The sequence below is a fragment of the Cervus canadensis genome, chromosome 14 (genome assembly GCF_019320065.1).
Source record: "Cervus canadensis isolate Bull #8, Minnesota chromosome 14, ASM1932006v1, whole genome shotgun sequence".
Taxonomy (NCBI): Eukaryota; Metazoa; Chordata; class Mammalia; order Artiodactyla; family Cervidae; genus Cervus; species Cervus canadensis.
Genome location: NC_057399.1, coordinates 15,460,436 through 15,478,139, shown reverse-complemented (window position 1 = coordinate 15,478,139; position 17,704 = coordinate 15,460,436). Strand labels below are relative to the sequence as shown.

Sequence of the window (17,704 nt, the reverse complement as noted above, 5' to 3'; positions counted from 1 at the left end):
TGGGAGGGCAGCACATTCCTTTTCATCTACTCTTTTCTAAACAAATATATCTCTGTTTCAATCTTTCTTCCCATGTGCTGAATGCCCTCTTTTTCTTTCTTTCATCCATTTGGCATGTCAATTTCTGTTCTGCTCACATTAAAGTAATAGAGTCAAAACTAAGGTGAGGATGGGCGATTACTTTACAATGTGCTCATTTTAATCAGCTGGTCCTTAAATTCATGTAGGAAAATTTCATCCTGAGAAGTGACACAGGGGCAGCTGAAATTCACAGAAGAGTTTCTCTGATATTTATCTGTTGGGGAGTTTGACACATAAAGAGGACACAAGAGGTTTTTTTTTTACTTTCAAGGTCCAATTCCAAATAAGATTAAATCCCTGACCCTTAAAAGCAGTGGCTTCTTGTGGTTATATATGATGATAATGTCTCTCCGGTTGTGAGGTGACTAATTGTGTAATTTTCAGTAGTTAATTTCCATGTGGCTCAGTTTCCTCATCTATGAAATGAAGGCAATTGATATAACTACCTTATAGGGTTGTCATGACAAATAAATTATAAGAATAACTTAAAACCTTTACCTAACATTGGAAATTCAATGCATTACCTATTATTATCATTCATTTAAAATGCTAGACCTTTTTCTTATTTTAGTAGTGTCAATTTGTCACTCAAATACTTCCTCCATTCATTCTTCCCTTCTTTCTTTCCTTTTCACCCTCCCTTCCTCCCTTCCTCTCTCCCTCCCATCCTTTCCCCCAAATGTATTTGTTTAGCAGTGTCTGGTATGTCCCAGACACTGTGCTAGGCTCTGGAATACAATGGTAAGAAAAAAGAGAGCGTGTCCCTGCCTTTACAGATCATATAGTCTAGTGAGGAGACCAGGCAGAAATTAAAAAACCAAATAAAATTGTAGAACTGTCTTGTGATACATTCTGTGACGGGTTCATGAGCCAATTGATGTCAAGGGAGTTTGAAACATGGGGATTTGCCCTAACCAGGGAGAATAGGGTGTTCCCTAAGAGTCCTTCAGGAGCTGATATGAGTTAAGAGCTAAAAGGTGAGTAGAAGAGACAGCTTGGCAAGCAGGGAGGGAGCAGTGTTTCAGGCGGGGGAATCGGGTGAGGAGAGCAGAGGGAGTGAGAAGCGGGGAATGTGAGGCCACAAGAAAAGGGGAAAAGGGTGGGAGGCACAGATTCCACAGAGCTCTCTCCCCGACAGATCCGGCCAGATCCGATAGCTCAGTGTTTGGAGCAACAGGGAGCCAGAGAAAAAAATGTAAGCTAGGTTGTATGTGTACTTGTGGGGGAATTTAGACTTCAGTGGTTTTATTTGAGTTTCTAAAAGAGTGCTGTGAATGAATTACCATGCACTAATTCTGTGAATTAATAAGTTGCTGTGAATTAATAGAAAGAAAGATTTGGAGGGGTCTAAATAGGATGTGAGAGGCCAGATAGAAGGCTATTGCAGTGATCTGTGAGAGGTGACATCAGCTTGGACTACTGTGGTGGCAGCCAAGGTGGAATGATGTGGGAGGATATGAGTAGCATTTAACAAGTAAAATTCCTAACATTTGGAGATGGATGAGCAGCAAGAGCTGGGTGCCATGGCATGACTTCATTAATCCTAATGAGACTGAACATTTTCCCTTTTGTTTCCCTCCATGACCCAAGAGGCATACACTGGTATAATATGTGGGGTCTTTATAAAGTTGAAATTGCCAACAGACCCAAAATATTTGAGAAAAGCCGCTTAGGTATGCTGGTTAGCCAAAATAATAGAGGAAGTTGACCTTCAGCCCTTCTCTTTGTTTTGTTCCAGCTGCAGAAATCATTTCTGGGTGCTCTCTGACTCGAGTAAACAACACCCCCTGTCACCTTATCCCTTTGACAGTTGATCCCACTTCTATATTTTCACTGGGACATGATTCTCACTGACAGGAGAAAGTTCAGCACCCAGACCTGCAGCTGTGAAAATACTCGCTCCTCTCCAGAACTATTAGTACTTCTGGGAAACCCGTTATAGTGCCAACCACTCTCTGGTCCTGAAGTGACCCTGTTATTTTGGGAGGTAGTAAAGGAAATGATATTTTAAAAACCCCAAGTGGCGGTCTCTTTGGACACTGAAAGGTGTAAGTGATAAAAGGCTCACTATACTTAAAGACAAGGGGTGAACGGGTGCCAGATCCTCCCCAGACTCTTTCTACGTGTCAGCAAAATAGATCTGAGCTCAGTAAAATAACCCAGGACCGAAGCAGTTTCTTCAGTTGAATAATTAGACAAGAGGTGGTCAATTTGGAAAAACTAACTACCTTCTTCTGTTCCCGCTTTAGGATTTTTATTAGAAACAAAACACAATCCTTAGGCAGATTTAAGAGTACAGGAAGAAGACTGCTAGATTTTGAGCTGCTGTCGGCAGAGTCTATGTTTTATTTGTTTTCATCTCCAATCACATCCATGGTGCTTATCACGTAGGAGGTACTCAATGAATGTTGGTTGAATAAAGGATTCACATGTATTTTCATGGGTATTTACATGATAGAATGAGTTAATCATTTTTTGCCCCAGTCTGTAGACATGGGTGCTACCTGTACTCCATCTTTATTTTGAATACTATTTAGCTACAAGGATGTTCTAAAATGAGATAATAAGGAAATCAGTTTTAGTACAATTTTACACATACCGATGGATACACTTGCTGACTAGGTGCAGCTATGGATGTTCTCCTTGGAAGATGCTTTTGCAACCTAGATTGCACTAGGGTGAGGCTACTGATGTGGGGGGAAGGGAAAGTAAGATAAAACTCACACCTTAACTTCTAGACAGGATTGCTTTTTATAAAAATGAATTCCAAGTACTTCTTGTATACCTAGCATGGACAAAGGAAATTTACCAATGATCTGTGATTTGAAATGGCCCAGAACAGGTCCAGTGGCTCCCCTGTCCTTGGAAGCAGGTGGTTTATTCTCTTGATAGCTGCTCTGTACTGCCCCACCATCAGCTTCCTAGGCAAGGCTCCATTCCTCCTGGTCTGTCCTGTTGGAACAGGTTCTTTATCTCCATTCTCATACTACTCTAGTCTTGTTGCTAGATTACTCTGTTACTGATTCTCAAATTGTGGTTCCTAGACCAGCAGTGTTAGTGTCATCTTGGAACTTATCAGAAATGAAAATCTTTGGGCCTCACCCTGGACCTACTCCAGAAGAAACTGGTCTTGGGGACCAGCAATTAAAAAAAAATAATTTTATTTATTTACTTTTTTTTTTGGTCTATGCTAGGTCTTTGTTGCTGAACGGGCTTTCCTCTAGTTGCAGTGAGCAGGGGCTATTCTTTGTTGCAGTATGCAGGCTTCTCATTGTGATGGCTTCTCTTGTTGCCAGGCATGGACCCTAGGGCGCACAGGTTTTAGTGGCTATAGTATGTGGGTTCAGTAGTTGCCGCTCCTGGGCTCTGGAGCATAGGCTCAATAGTTGTGGTGCAAGCACAGGCATGTGGGATCTTCCCAGATCAGGGATTGAACCCATGTCTCCTGCATTGGCAGGCAGATTCTTTACCACTGAGCCACAGGCAAGCCCAGAGGCCCATAAGTTTTAACAAACTCACTTGTGACTCAGCTGGTAAAGAATCTGCTTGCAATGCAGGAGACCTGGGTTTGATCCCTGGGTTGGAAAGATCCCTTGGAGAAGGGAAAGGGTATCCACTCCAGTATTCTGGCCTGGAGAATTCCATGGACTATATAGTCCATGGGGTTGCAAAGAGTCAGATATGACCGAGTGACTTTCACTTTAAACTCAGATGTGAGAACCACTGCTGATATAAAGCTAGTTTCTGAGCACACCACCTCTTTGTTTGTGTGGTGTGTGATTTGTGTGTGTGATGTTTTCAGATACTGCTCTTCCCCTGATCCTGGAGAACTCCACATCTCTCCTAGTGCATGCCACACCATTCCTTTGTATTTCAACAGCATTCCTCATCACAACTAGGGTGTAATAACCAGGGAAATCTAACTAATCTTTTAGTCTTTCTGCAACCTCCCTGGGCAAAGCACAGGGCCTGGGATATAATACATACTAAGTAAATGTGGCCAATTTAACCATAAACTAAAATATTTATCTGACCTTTGAAGCTTGATGGCATGACAGCAGTACTAGGAATAAGTCTAACCTTTCCAGTGTGGTTTTCTAATATTATTGCAGAGAATATTAAACTGGAGGTAGGAGGCTTGAGCCAGACCAGTCTTCTTGGTGACTTCCAAGATTTAGGAAGGCATTTAAGGGCTTTGCTTCCATTTTTTTTTCATCTATAAAGTGTCAGTAACAATATCTATGGACAGAGTTGTAGTAAGGACCAAATGCAACAGCATATGTTATCAAATACAAGATATTCTATTGATTTGTTACATTTAAAACAAAAACAGGCAACTCCATTTTCTGGTTGCACATAGCACCATAAAGAACACTAAGAACAACCTTTAAAGAGAAAATTCCATTTTTATATTATCCAGAGGGTCTTTCTTTCTTTTTTTTTTTTTTTTTTTTTTTTTTTTTTTTTTTTTTTTTAGGGGGAACTGTATTCTCATCATCTGATATTTGAAGCAAGAAAATATAAATGCTTCGTACCACTTATCTATTCTTACTTGTTGATGAGGCATCAGCATTACTGTCAACCTTTTAGGCTTTGAAGGGATTTCAAGCTTTATCTTGATTTAATGGTTGGAAAAAAAAAATCAGCCAAAGGTACATTTTCTAAGAGCATGTCTGGACCTACCCATTAGAAGAGTGTGAGCTACTGTTCTATCAAAACTAATTAAACCTTAAATGTATAACCAACTCTCAATTACCAAGGTTAATGGGACTACATGCATACATAATTATATCTTACATTTATATAGTGCTTTTAACTTCTTCAAAGCACTTTTCACTGTATTGCATATATAACACAGATGGATTCTTTTTTTTAATCCACAAATATAAGGTAAGAAATCTTGGAATCAATAATTTCAACTTTGTACCTTTCCAAAGCTATTAGAACTAGTAAAATTGTCTAGTAGGACTTTCTACTCTCTTCCTGCCACTTCTCAACTAAAGGCAAGAAATAACTGAAAGATTTGAAGGACTCTCCAGAGGAAAGGAACTCAAGAAGGAGAGGCAGGCAAGGACCTGAGCCATCCACAGACTAGATCATTAGCGCCAGGGTAATTAAGAATAATGGACTATCTGTGTGATTATACCCATAAGAAAGAGATGAAAAAGCATAGGAAATGATGCATGAGTAGCAGTATTTACAGGGCTCTTGTCATTGCCATTCACTCTACAAGCATTATCCAACACCTACTGTAGGCCAATCACTTTCAGCAAAGGGGATGGATACAGCAATGAATACCCCGGGCAAGGCTGCTACTGTCATGGAGACGGCCTTTTTGAATGGCAAAGACCGATGACAAACAAGATCGTAAATAGACAAATCAGATAACTTCAGGTAGCATTACGCACTGTGAAGTGCATAAACACCAAAATGTTGTAGAGAGAGCCTTAGGAAGGCCATGCTATTTTAGATCAGGTAGCCAGGGAAGGCCTTTCAGGATATTTGAGCTGCGTCCTGCAAAAGGACCCCACCTTGTGTAGGTCTGCTAAACAAAATGATGGAATAAGTGAACTCATCAGGTTCAATGTCAGAGGGAGGGCCAGGCCCCACCACTTCTGTGGTTATTCATTTTGTGTCCTTTTGTGGATATTCCTAAAATCTCTCCAGGAGCCCTGATGTATTGCCTCTACAATGGAGGTTGCTAATTCTGATCACCTTGACAGGGGTGCTCTGAGGAATAATGGGTAAACAATTGTGAGGAGCTATATAAATGCTAAATAATGATCACAGTAATAACCTTTTATTAAAGTCAGCACTGTGATAGGCAGCTCACACTCGGATGCCTTGGCAAATGTGGAAATCGATGCGGCTGCTCCCTGCACACCCCGGCACCATCCTTTAAAATAGAAAAAATAAATGAGCCGATGATCATGATATTCAAAGTGGTTAGTGATCAAATAACTGTCTTGAGAGAAAGCTGGTGTGTGAAGTGTAAAATGGGAGTATAGAGATAATGGCACATTCCAGCCCAGAGCAGGTAGAGGGGAGCTGGTGAATGTAACTGGATGCTGCTGGTACACATGCCACCCGCTGCAGGGTGGTAATTCTAACCTCATCAGGACGAGGCATTGCCACCACCAAAAGCACTGGCAGACGGAAAGTGGGATGAGAAAGAGCCGGATCAGCAGCTTCTCTGCCAGCAGCCCCATCTGGCCCTCTTGGCCTTGGCAAGCCTCCCTGGGGGGAGAACTGAGAAGCCAGCACCAAGGGGCCCTACCTTGGAAGGGCACCAAGGAAGCAGGGAGAGAGGGAGGGAGGCAGGGAACAAGTGCTGCATTTTTTCCTTTCTTGAAAGATCCCGGTTCCAGGAAAGGCTTCAGTTGTCTTTTTACCAGAGCCTCCCTACACAGTTACAGATAGGAATCCACTCCCTTAGCTGCTCCTCTTCCTTCCCTGTAAACCTCTCTCCAAAACATAATGTTAATAACACAGAAGCATTCTTTCCTTGTGGGTCCTAGAATCTCTTTGATATAAATATGCATGTTCCCAAACTTTCTTTCTTGTCTCCCACCTCATATTGGCACACATATTGTGTGAAAAGCACATGTGCACACACACATACATGCACACACATATGCCCACACTTACCTAAATACTTTGTTAAGCTCCAGCTTGGCTATTATACAGTGTCTATGGAATGTTGGTCACATAGTGGAAAAGTTTAAATTATTGTTGCTGCTTCTCTGAAAAGCAGAAAAAGAGAGAAGATAATGATCTAAAAGAAAGAAAGAAAGAAACAAACAAACAAACCACTCATTTAAGGCTGATACTGAATACTTTGGTTCTTATTGACTGAGTAGGTCACCCCCACCTTAGGTAGAGTGGAGGTGATCTTGGAGGTGCTAAAAGCCCCCAGCGCATACTTCACTTCTTGAGACTTGGCTAGAAATTAGGGAGGTTAAAAAAAATATGACAAGACAACCCTAGATTTCATGAAATTATGAAGTTGGGGTGGGAAAGGATCAAGGTCCTCACAAAAATCTAATTGATCTTAACCAAATGGAGAAAATTTTAAATGTTAAACACCCTGGTATGTTATGTCTGAATTACTTCGGGTGGGCATGCTGCGTGCTCAGTAAATTTTCTGCAGCTAGTGAGGCACTTCCATCCACCAGCGCCTCAGACTGCCCGAACCTGAACTCCTTTCTTGGCGTATACCATTTCTTTAGGTGCTTTGTTTTCCAAACTAGTCGGTGAAAGACTCTAGGGAGAGCTGTCCTCAAGAAATGTGATCATCTTCATGGCCAAATCAGTCTGAATTAAGTTGGTCCATTAGCAGGACTGCCTCAATGGCTCCCAGATTTTATTTGGTAAGTGTTTTTAATGACTTATTGATAATGGACTGGCAATAAAGTGGGAGATAATGTCAGAAGGAGGGAAAGCACCTGCTCAGATGCTGTGCTTTTTAAACTAAGCTAACTCATACTTAACCACATTCAGTGTCAAACTCCAAGGAATGGTTCCCAGTTATTGTCTTGGACCCTTTACTTACTTTGCTTTATTTTATTTTATTTTCAAATCTTTGTTTCAGCTTTGTCTCGCATTTGACTTACTTAACTCCATTTTCCTCCCGGCTTCTGGCTCTGTGCTCACCCCTTTGGACTTGATGAGCAATCGTGCCTTTCCTGCTTTTCACCTCTGGCACTCCTTTGAAAATGGGTTATGTTTATCTTCTGGCTCTTGCAACTTTTGGCTGCTCAAAACTTTTGACTCTACTCAGCCAAGTTTTGATCCCAGGACCTTTCCCTGGCTTCAACCTATCTCAGTGGCATCCGTGCTGGGCTTAACTCCTCCAGATGTGGGCATGGGCAAGAGGAAAGACCAGCAAGGAAACAGGAAGAATATCTGGCTCAGCGTAACCTGTGCAGGGTCCTCAGGCCTTGCTGCATGTACAATCTCTGCCCACTTATTCCTCTGCTTATTCTCTCCTATCTTTGACTCTATGTCAGTTTTTATTAAGTCTCTACCTTCCAACTGGCTGATCCTCCTCTAGTATCCCTTTGTAGGACTTAAATGGGAATAAGAGTAAGTGATATCCTTTAGGCAAAATAAATTTGATAGTCAGGAGTAATTGCTAAATCTCAAGTGTCTTTATACCACTTATCAAATGCCATTTTACCAGATTAGTTGGCAAATGGCTTTGGCTTTCCAGAAAGTCTGTTGATAGGCAGGTCAATAAACATCTGTCGAATAAATGAATGCATGCATACTCATTGTGTAGCACTGTATCAGGTACCTTAAATAAATAAAAATATAAGACTTCATCCTTGGCTTAAGAAAGACATCTCATGCCAATCACAGCAAAACTTTTTTGAAATATCACCAAGGGCCAGACCAGTTTCACTATTTCTTCTAGAAAACAAGATGTTCTCTCTTAATGCACAAACATCTTCATCTGGGCAAAAGGGAATGAGAGCAAAGGACTGGGTCAGTTCAGTTGCTCAGTCATGTCTGACTCTTTGAGACCCCATGGACTGGAGCACTCCAGGCCTCCCTGCCCATCACCAACTCCCAGAGTTGACCCAAACTCATGTCCATTGAGTCAGTAATACCATCCAACCATCTCATCCTCTGCCGTCCCCTTCTCTTCCCACCCTCAATCTTTCCCAGCATTTGTCTTTGCAAATGGGTCAGCTCTTTGCATCAGGTGGCCAAAGTATTGGTGTTTCAGCTTCAACATCAGTCCCTCCAATGAACATTCAGGACTGATCTCCTTTAGAATGGACTGGTTGGATCTCCTTGCAGTCCAAGGGACTCTCAAGAGGTAGGGTAGGGCGGTAAGAGACACCCGTGAGCTAATGACCTATGGAATTTGGACATTTTATTACTATCAGTGGATTTTTTACATTGGATCCTTGAGGAAGCATAAAGATAATACATAAAGATAATGCATATAGATAAACAAATAGAATAAAGTGAGCACCCATAGAACTGCCACCCATGTCTAGCAATACAACTTTGATATCAGCCCAGAAACCTCCACTCTCCTGCCTGATATAATAGCATTTTACTTATTTTTCTTCATAATTCTTCCATCTTTGTTTGTTGTTGTTGTTCAGCTACTCAGTCGTGTCCGACTCTTTGCAACCCCGCAGACTGCAGCGTGCCAGGCTTCCCTGTCCTTCACTATCTATTAGAGATCAAATTGCTAACATCCTTTAGATCATAGAAAAAGCAAGAGAGTTCCAGAAAAACATTGACTTTTGCTTTATTGACTGTGCCAAAGCCTTTAACTGTGTGAATCATAACAAACTGTGGAAAATTCTGAAAAAGGTGGGAATACCAGACCACCTGAACTGCCTCCTGAGAAATCTGTATGCAGGTCAGGAAGCAACAGTTAGAAGTGGACGTGGAACAACAGACTGGTTCCAAATCAGGAAGGGAGTACATAAAGGCTGTATATTGTCACCCTGTTTATTTAACTTATATGCAGAGTACATCATGTGAAATGCCGGACTGGATGAAGCACAAGCTGGCATCAAGATTGCTGGGAGAAATATCAATAAACTCGGATATGCAGATGACACCACCCTTATGGCAGAAAGTGAAGAAGAACTAAAGAGCCTCTTGATAAAAGTGAAAGAGGAGAGTGAGAAAGTTGGCTTAAGGCTCAACATTCAGAAAACTAAGATCATGGCATCTGGTCCCATCACTTCATGGCAAATAGATGGGGAGATAATGGAAACAGTGAGAGACTTTATTTTGGGGGGCTCCCAAATCACTGCAGATGGTGACTGCAGCCATGAAATTACAAGATGCTTTCTCCTTGGAAGAAAAGCTATGACCAGCCTAGACAGCATATTAAAAAGCTTTGCCAACAAAGGTCCATCTAGTCAAAGCTATGGTTTTTCCAGTAGTCATGTGTGGATGTGAGAGTTGGACTATAAAGAGAGCTAAGTGCTGAAGAATTGAAGCTTTTGAACTGTGGTGTTGGAGAAGACTCTTAAGAGTCCCTTGGACTGCAAGGAGATCAAAGCAGTCAATCCTGAAGGAAATCTGTCCCAGATATTCATTGGAAGGACTGATGCTGAAGCTGAAACTCCAATACTTTGGCCACCTGATGCGAAGAACTGACTCACTGGAAAAGACCCTGATGCTGGGAAGGATTGAAGGTGGGAGGAGAAGGGAACGACAGAGGATACAATGATTGGATGGCATCATTGACTCGATGGACCTGAGTTTGAGTAGGCTCCGGGAGTTGGTGATGGACAGGGAAGCCCAGAGTACTCCAGTCCATGGGGTTGCAAAGAGTTGGACACGACTAAACGACTGAACTGAACCTTCTCCTAGAATTTGCTCAAACTCATGTCCATTAATTTGATGATGCCATCTTTGTAAATTTCCCTAAAAAGGTTTAGTCTTACCCAACTTTGAAATCAAAATAGATTAAAGAAGAAAAATAGCAACTTGCATGCACACTCAATGTTGGGCATGAAAAAGAAAACTAGACTTTTAAGTAAGATTCCAAAGTATATAATTTCTGTTGCTGATCAAGACATTTACTCTTAAAAAATTGAAGTATAGTTGATTTATAATATTACATTAGTTTCAGGTGTACAACATAGTGATTCATTCAATATCTTTATAGATTATACTCTATTTAAAATTATTAAAACACAATAACCATATTTCCCTGTGCTGTACAATATAACCTTGTAGCTAATTTATTTTATACGTAGTAGGTTGTATCTCTTAATCCCCTACCCCATCTAGCCTCTCCCCACTGGTAACCACTAGTTTATTCTCTGTATCTGTGAGTCTGTTTTATTACATACATTTGTTTATTGCTTAGATTCTACGTATAAAAGACATTTACTCTTTAGTCCACTTTTATGTTTGCTGTTGCCCATCACTCTACTCCTTTATACTTCAAAGTTATACTTCCCAAAGCTCCCTTTGGTGTTATACTAATGCTTTCCTGAACTCAGTGGAACTTTAAAGGATACTGAGCTCATCTTGATGAAATGGATGTTGACATTCCATGATCATCACTGTAATTATTCCTAATTTGTACTTTGCTTCAAAAAGTCTCTTCCCCTACCATTTTAAAATGGTATCTACAGTTTTAATTATACTTGACAATAAGCTTCTTTCACCACAAAATCTGTTTGATCATGTATATGCTCATCATTGTCTTCAAATATCCTATTTTAAAGAAATTCCATCCAGATAGAGCTCCCAAAGAGTTACAGTATTAGCAATGGTGTTTTTAGCTGTTTCTGTAATCACTGTTTGTAATGATTGCAAATCACATTTGTACAAATGATTAGATGCTAGTTGAGTTATCTATCATACTGGGCTGAAATGGTCCTGTAAACCACTGTACACCAAACAAATCTACAGAGTAAAAACTGAAATGGAACTTGGATTCCATGGATAATCAAATCAGATGCTGTAGATTAACACATACTTCAGGTCCAGAATAATCTTGCTAATCACACTTTCAAATTAATCAGCTAATGTCAATTTCCATGAAGAAGAGATCTGGTGGATCTTGGTGAGATAAGATTTGGGAAGGTCAAGGGCAACAGGGAAAGCTCCTGGAGGTGATAGGGTTAGCTAGAGCAAAGGACACAAGACAACAATGAGAAGGCTCTATTAGGAGATATCTGGACCATAAGAGCTGTAAATAAACTTACAATTTTGCCATACTGCTTTGTGAATGATTTTCCTTAATTCAGATTTTGTATTTTTTCATGATGTAATACATAGGGAGATCTAGGTGAGCACCAAAGAACTGATGCTTTTGAACTGTGGTGTTGGAGAAGACTCTTGAGAGTCCCTTGGACTGCGAGGAGATCCAACCAGTCCATCCCAAAGGAAATCAGTCCTGAATATTCATCAGAAGGACTGATGCTGAAGTTGAAACTCCAATACTTTGGCCACCCGATGCGAATAACTGACTCATTGGCAAAGACCCTGATGCTGGGAAAGATTGAAGGTGGGAGGAGAAGGGGACGACAGAGGATGAGATGGTTGGATGGGATCACTGACCCAATGCACATGAGTTTGAGTGAACTATGGGAGTTGGTGATGGACAGGGAGGCCTGACGTGCTGCAGTCCATGGAGTCGCAAAGAGTTGGACACGACTGAGCGATGGAACTGAACTGAACTGAACTGAGTCTCATTTTTCTGTGTGCTTGGATACGGTGAGTAGAGTGCTGTAGCTGAGTCAATAGTTTCATGCAGGGGAGATTTGAGAAACAATATTGGCAAGAAAGGTTAGGTCAGATTATGACAATCCTTAAAATGCTTGTATTGGACTTTATCCTTTGGAAGTCATTTAGTGTTTGTCACTGAGAGCACCTCAAGGAAAATAGTGTTTATTGGTGGTTTCTGAGGGGAAAAAGACTTTGGCAGGGAGATTAAGTAAGACAGTTAGTGTTAGTCTCTTTGTGACCCCATAGACTATAGCCTGCCAGGTTCCTCTGTCCATGGAATTCTCCAGGCAAGAATACTGGAATGGGTAGTCCTTCCCTTCTCCAGTGGATCTTTGCAATTCAGGGATTGAACCTAGGTCTCCTGCATTGCAGGCAGATTCTTTATGGTCTGAGCCATCAGGGAAGCCCCTTAGGTAAGATAATACGGCAATAGTTAAGACATTAGAAAGTATGGCTTAGGCTAAGTTTTGGTAGTGGATTAAAAAGGAAGGGGTAGGTGCAGCATTATAAGCGGGGAGAATTTGGCTTCTTTTTCTGTCTTTTTCAGCCACTTGGGCTTATTACTGCTCATTCTCCTTGATTTATTTCCCTTCCCATTTATATTTTCCTTCTTCCCTTGATCCTACTTTACCATTTTTCCTCTTTTCCTTTTTGCCTGCATTAAAAACTTTTTTCTTATTACTTTTTTATATGGGATGATGATTCAGTCAGTCATATATCAAATGGGAGATATGGGTAGAAATGAACCATATGATTCACCAACTGATTATAATATGTCGGTGCTTTATAAATATATATATATATATATATATATATATATACACATATATATAATATATTTATCTTTTATTTTCAGTTAGAAAGAAGGAAAGGAAAATAAAGAGCAGAATGGAAAAATGAGAGACTTCATTTATTCCTTCATTCAAGAAGTGCTGTGTTTCCAAGAAAGAAATAGAGTCAAAGAGAAAAAATACAGCACAGTAATTTATGTTGCTATAATGTTATTATATAGTTTCCCTTTAAACTCCGTTGAGTAAACTAGAGAGGCCAGGATGGAGGCAGGAGACTAAGGTGTGATGGGCAGACTCCATGCCCTGCCTTTCCGTCACGTTGTTTCTCATATAAAAATGTGGAAGGTAAATCCCTATTCTTAGGCCTCAGTGACTGGCTCAACTTATAGGATGTGGTAGAAGTGACTTTCTGGGACTTCTTAGGCTTGGCTGTAAGAAGTCTGTGTCTTTTGGGAGATTTACTCTGGGGATGCTGCCTTTTGGAACCCAGCCATCACTTTGAGAGAAGTCCAGATCACACAGAGAGGCTGTGTGTAGGTCCTCCAGTTGGCAGCGACAAATCATAGCCAGCACTTCCTGTCAGTCACAGGAGTGACTTGACATCCCACCCAATTGAGCCTATAGGTGATTGCAACTCCAGCTGACATCTGACTGTACTTCCCAGGAGACCCTGAACAAGGACTGCCCAGCCAATCCCAGTCAACCTGCAGAACAATAAGAGACAAAGATAAGCTACCACTTTAAGCTACTCTACTTTGGTGTGGCTTGTAATATAGCAATAGATAATTCTTTCATCAGTTGTTTGAAAGATTCATAATGTCATCCAGAATGCATGTATATTTAAATTTTTTTTCTTTTAAAGGTCACTTTATTACTCATTAGCCATGAAATTAGAATCTGAATTGGTCTTGATCAGAAGTCTTAGGAGCTATTTAAGCAAATATTTTAAGTACTATCATATTTTGAGTACTGGTTCAGGATAAAGCAACATAAATGTGACAAGAATATTGATTTGTAATCAGAAGGTGGAGTTTGAATTCTAACTCTCTCATTCATCACTCTGTGACCTAGGGCAAGTTATTTAACATCTCTGATTGCTAGTTTCCAATTCTGTAAGTATATTTGAGTATTTAGTGCTGCCAGGCAAAACACAGATAGTCAATAAATTTCCTTTTCTTTCCTCCTTATGAAAGTCCTCTTTTCATAAGTGCAACCATGTCAAAGCTTAGCACATTATTATCCAGCTTGCTAAAACTGAATATTTTTTGTCATTTATCAAATATTTCTCTTGATAAATATTTCATAGGCTTCCATAGCGTTACCTTTAGTAGTATGGTCTACCTTACTTTTCCTGTGGGATGACTTGTTTAATAGATTTTGGGACTCATTCTGTTGCTAGAGTCTCACAAAGGCAATTTTGTGGCCACCTTCTTTGGTTTTCAAGGACATGACCCTGTCTCCTATCTTCAGTGTGGTTTCCTACCCCAATGCAAATGTTAATATGTTAAGTGCATATCAAATAAGAATTTTAATTCAGTTCATCATATGTTTATGTATTTAAATTTAAGAATCAAATTGATATAATTGGTAGCATTACCCATTTGCTTTGATTTGAGATGCCAAGTGATTGAAAAAAATTTTAATTTAGAAGAGAATTACCTTGCTTATTTGAATTTATCATTTTTGTATAATTAGGATGAACTAATTTAATTTGCAGTTATCCTTTTAAATGACTTAAATGATATCTGCTGAGACATTCAAGACCACATGATTAGTGGAGTCCTCCTGAATATTACTCAGTCTCATAGCGTTGAAAAGTACAAGTGCAACTTGGGAAGCTTGGAGGTTGAAGTGGCAAGCTTGATCTTTTCTTCATTAGCATATATTTTTTTTTCTATTTTATACCCCTCACTTTTATGCTGCTTTGTGTTTTCCAGAGGAATCACACATTGCATTTGGTGATCGTCCTTCTTTTCTAAATCTGTTCTGATTTTATGTCATTTTCACTCAATGTTCAGCTCACATCTCAGTTCTGCAAAGGTTAGGCTTATTACTCCTTTTGTGAGTTATGGTTGAAATCCCCAAGACAATGCTCTTTATGGAGACTGAGTTACCTTCAGTAAATACTTTTTTTAAATGATGCATTTTAATGAGACTTTAAAATTTTTGACACAGACTACTGAGTAAAGTAGCTAGAACCTATAGTTTTAGAATAGTGTTTTTCAAAATGCAGGTCTTTACCCATTAGTAGATTATAAGTAATCCTCCAGGTTGTGACAAGCACTTAAAAACAATGGAACTATGTAGAATAGATAATACTAAAATGCATTATATGTAATAAGGGTACATAAAGTTTCATAAAACTTTTGTATTAGTTTTTGTGTGTGTGTGTGTGTATGTACTGGTTTATCATTAAAAATTACTCCATGTATTTTTGCAAGTTTCTATCTAAAGTGTTTGAAAGCTACCCCCTTGAATTAAATGCTATCTGAAGCAATTAAAAAACATAGCAGTTTGAAATGAAGCTCCCCAAATGTATTTGAAATATAAAAGTGTAGATAGTATTCAATCACATATTTTAAGGGACTGGAAGCTACTTTTTCCTAAGAAGCCTAGCCCTGGCATAAGTGGACATTTTTCAAAGGGTCAAGATACAGTTATCTCTAATAAATGATGCATGCTAAGTCACTTTAGTCTTATCCGACTATTTACAGCCCACTGGACTGCAGCCCCTCAGGCTCCTCTGTCCATGAGATTCTCCAGGCAAGACTACTGGAGTGGGTTGCCGTGCCCTCCTTTAGGGGATCTTCCCAACCCAGGGATCGAACCCACATCTCTTATGTCTCCTGCATTGGCAGATTGGTTCTTTACCACTACTGCTTCTTGGGACCCAAATTTTATGTACCTGGAAGGGTAACAGGTTACACATCTAGTCTGTGACATTGCTATTTATTGCCTTGCTACAGTTGACTGTTGGAGGTGTTTTGTCTTTGCTCATCAGATTAGAAGGACCTAGTTTTCCAAGTTCTCAGTCTGCTAGAAAGCTGGCATCACATTTCTCCCCCACTGGTGGGACCTATGTCTGGATGGGAAACTGGAAAACCCTCACCCTTAACTCCTCTTTTCGCTAGAGAACCTCCTTTTTCTTCCCCGCTGAGTCTTAGGAAGATGGAAGGCAGCATTAAAAGCTGTGTTTCAGTCGTACTATGTGAGTTGGTGTTTTTGTGTGAAGGCCTGCTCATTTAGAGGAGCTTTCCATCCCTGGAATTAGAAAATCAATCCTTAATCAGAGTAATGCAGGGTGTCACATTTTCAGTCTGCTAATGAGCTGTGGAGAGAGATGGCGCATCTGTCTCCAGTTGATGGATGTCCCTTTCAGAAGACATATGATATCCTCACTGGTAGGTTAACACACTTCGGAACCAAAGGAATCCTCGGAGCAGGAAGGGGTCCCTGGCTTCTCTGGCTCTTGCCCCTTAAAGTTTCCCAACTTCTCACTTTTCAGCCTACTTTCTCTCCTGTTAAAATAAATTCATTAGTGGAATCTACCATCATGTATTACTTAACTTTTCCATTTGTTGCTCAGTTGTGTCTGACTCTTTGCTATCCCTTGGACTGTAGCCCACCAGGCTTCTCTGTCTGTGGGATTTTCCAGGAAAAAATACTGGAGTGGGTTGCCATTTCCTTCTCCAGAGGATCTTCCTGACCCAGGGATCAAACCCACATCTTTTGTGTTGCCTGCATTGGTAGGTGAGTTCTTTACCACTGAGCCACCTGGGAAGCCCCAACTTTTCCCGTGTGTTATGGTTTAAACTTTATTTCATAGAAAGCCCTGGCCTTAATCCTTTACTCTCCCTTTATAATGCTTTTATTTTGACCTTACTACTTGCTAAAAATCAACCCAACTCCTTCATCACTGTCCTTCCCCCAACCTCCATTAACCTTTCCCTGTTATTCAGGTTTTTTAACATATACTTGAGAGGTAGCCAACAAAGATGGACTTGAGATTTACATGGTGACCTTTTTTTTCCCCTCCTTTTCCTACAAGGACCATTTTTAAGGCTAGGAGATTTCTCCTATTCTTCTCAAGGAAATTTCAGATGAATTAATGAGACAGGGTAGATAAATTTGTTACCATTATTAGAATCTCATTGTCTATAACTCTAAACGAGGCATAAAGCAGACCTCTATCTAAAAGGAAGAGCCTTATTATAAATTATCTTGAAGATCCTGAGATTGTCCTTAAGAGCAGTGCTATGAGAGGATATGAGGCACGATCTTCCAAAACACTGGACTTGATTTTACCCTGAGTGCTTCCTTGGTTTTAACCTCTTATAATCACAGGATATAGAGAAGGAAGAAAGTTGGTGTTTATTCTGTCTCATTTTACAAACTAGGAAATTGAGACACAGAGGCATCAAGTCACTAAGATCATTCAGTTATTTAGTTGGCTATGTGGACCAGGCTGGTTTCAGAAAGGACACAGAAGAGTGGACATATTTGAGAGATACTGACAGACTGTGATAATCAGTACTGACTGACTGGTTGGTGACGGACTGAGGGGTGGGTACTGAGAGGGAAGCTTCAAGAGTGGTGTTTGAATCTTTAGC

At 40.2% G+C, this 17,704-nt stretch overlaps 1 protein-coding gene across 1 annotated transcript in view; it reads left to right on the top strand.

Annotated features, from left to right (window-relative positions):
* Positions 1 to 17,704, top strand: part of LOC122452928 (spermatogenesis-associated protein 31D1-like) — a 76,190-nt gene that overhangs the window by 20,028 nt on the left and 38,458 nt on the right. The window lies entirely within an intron of this gene.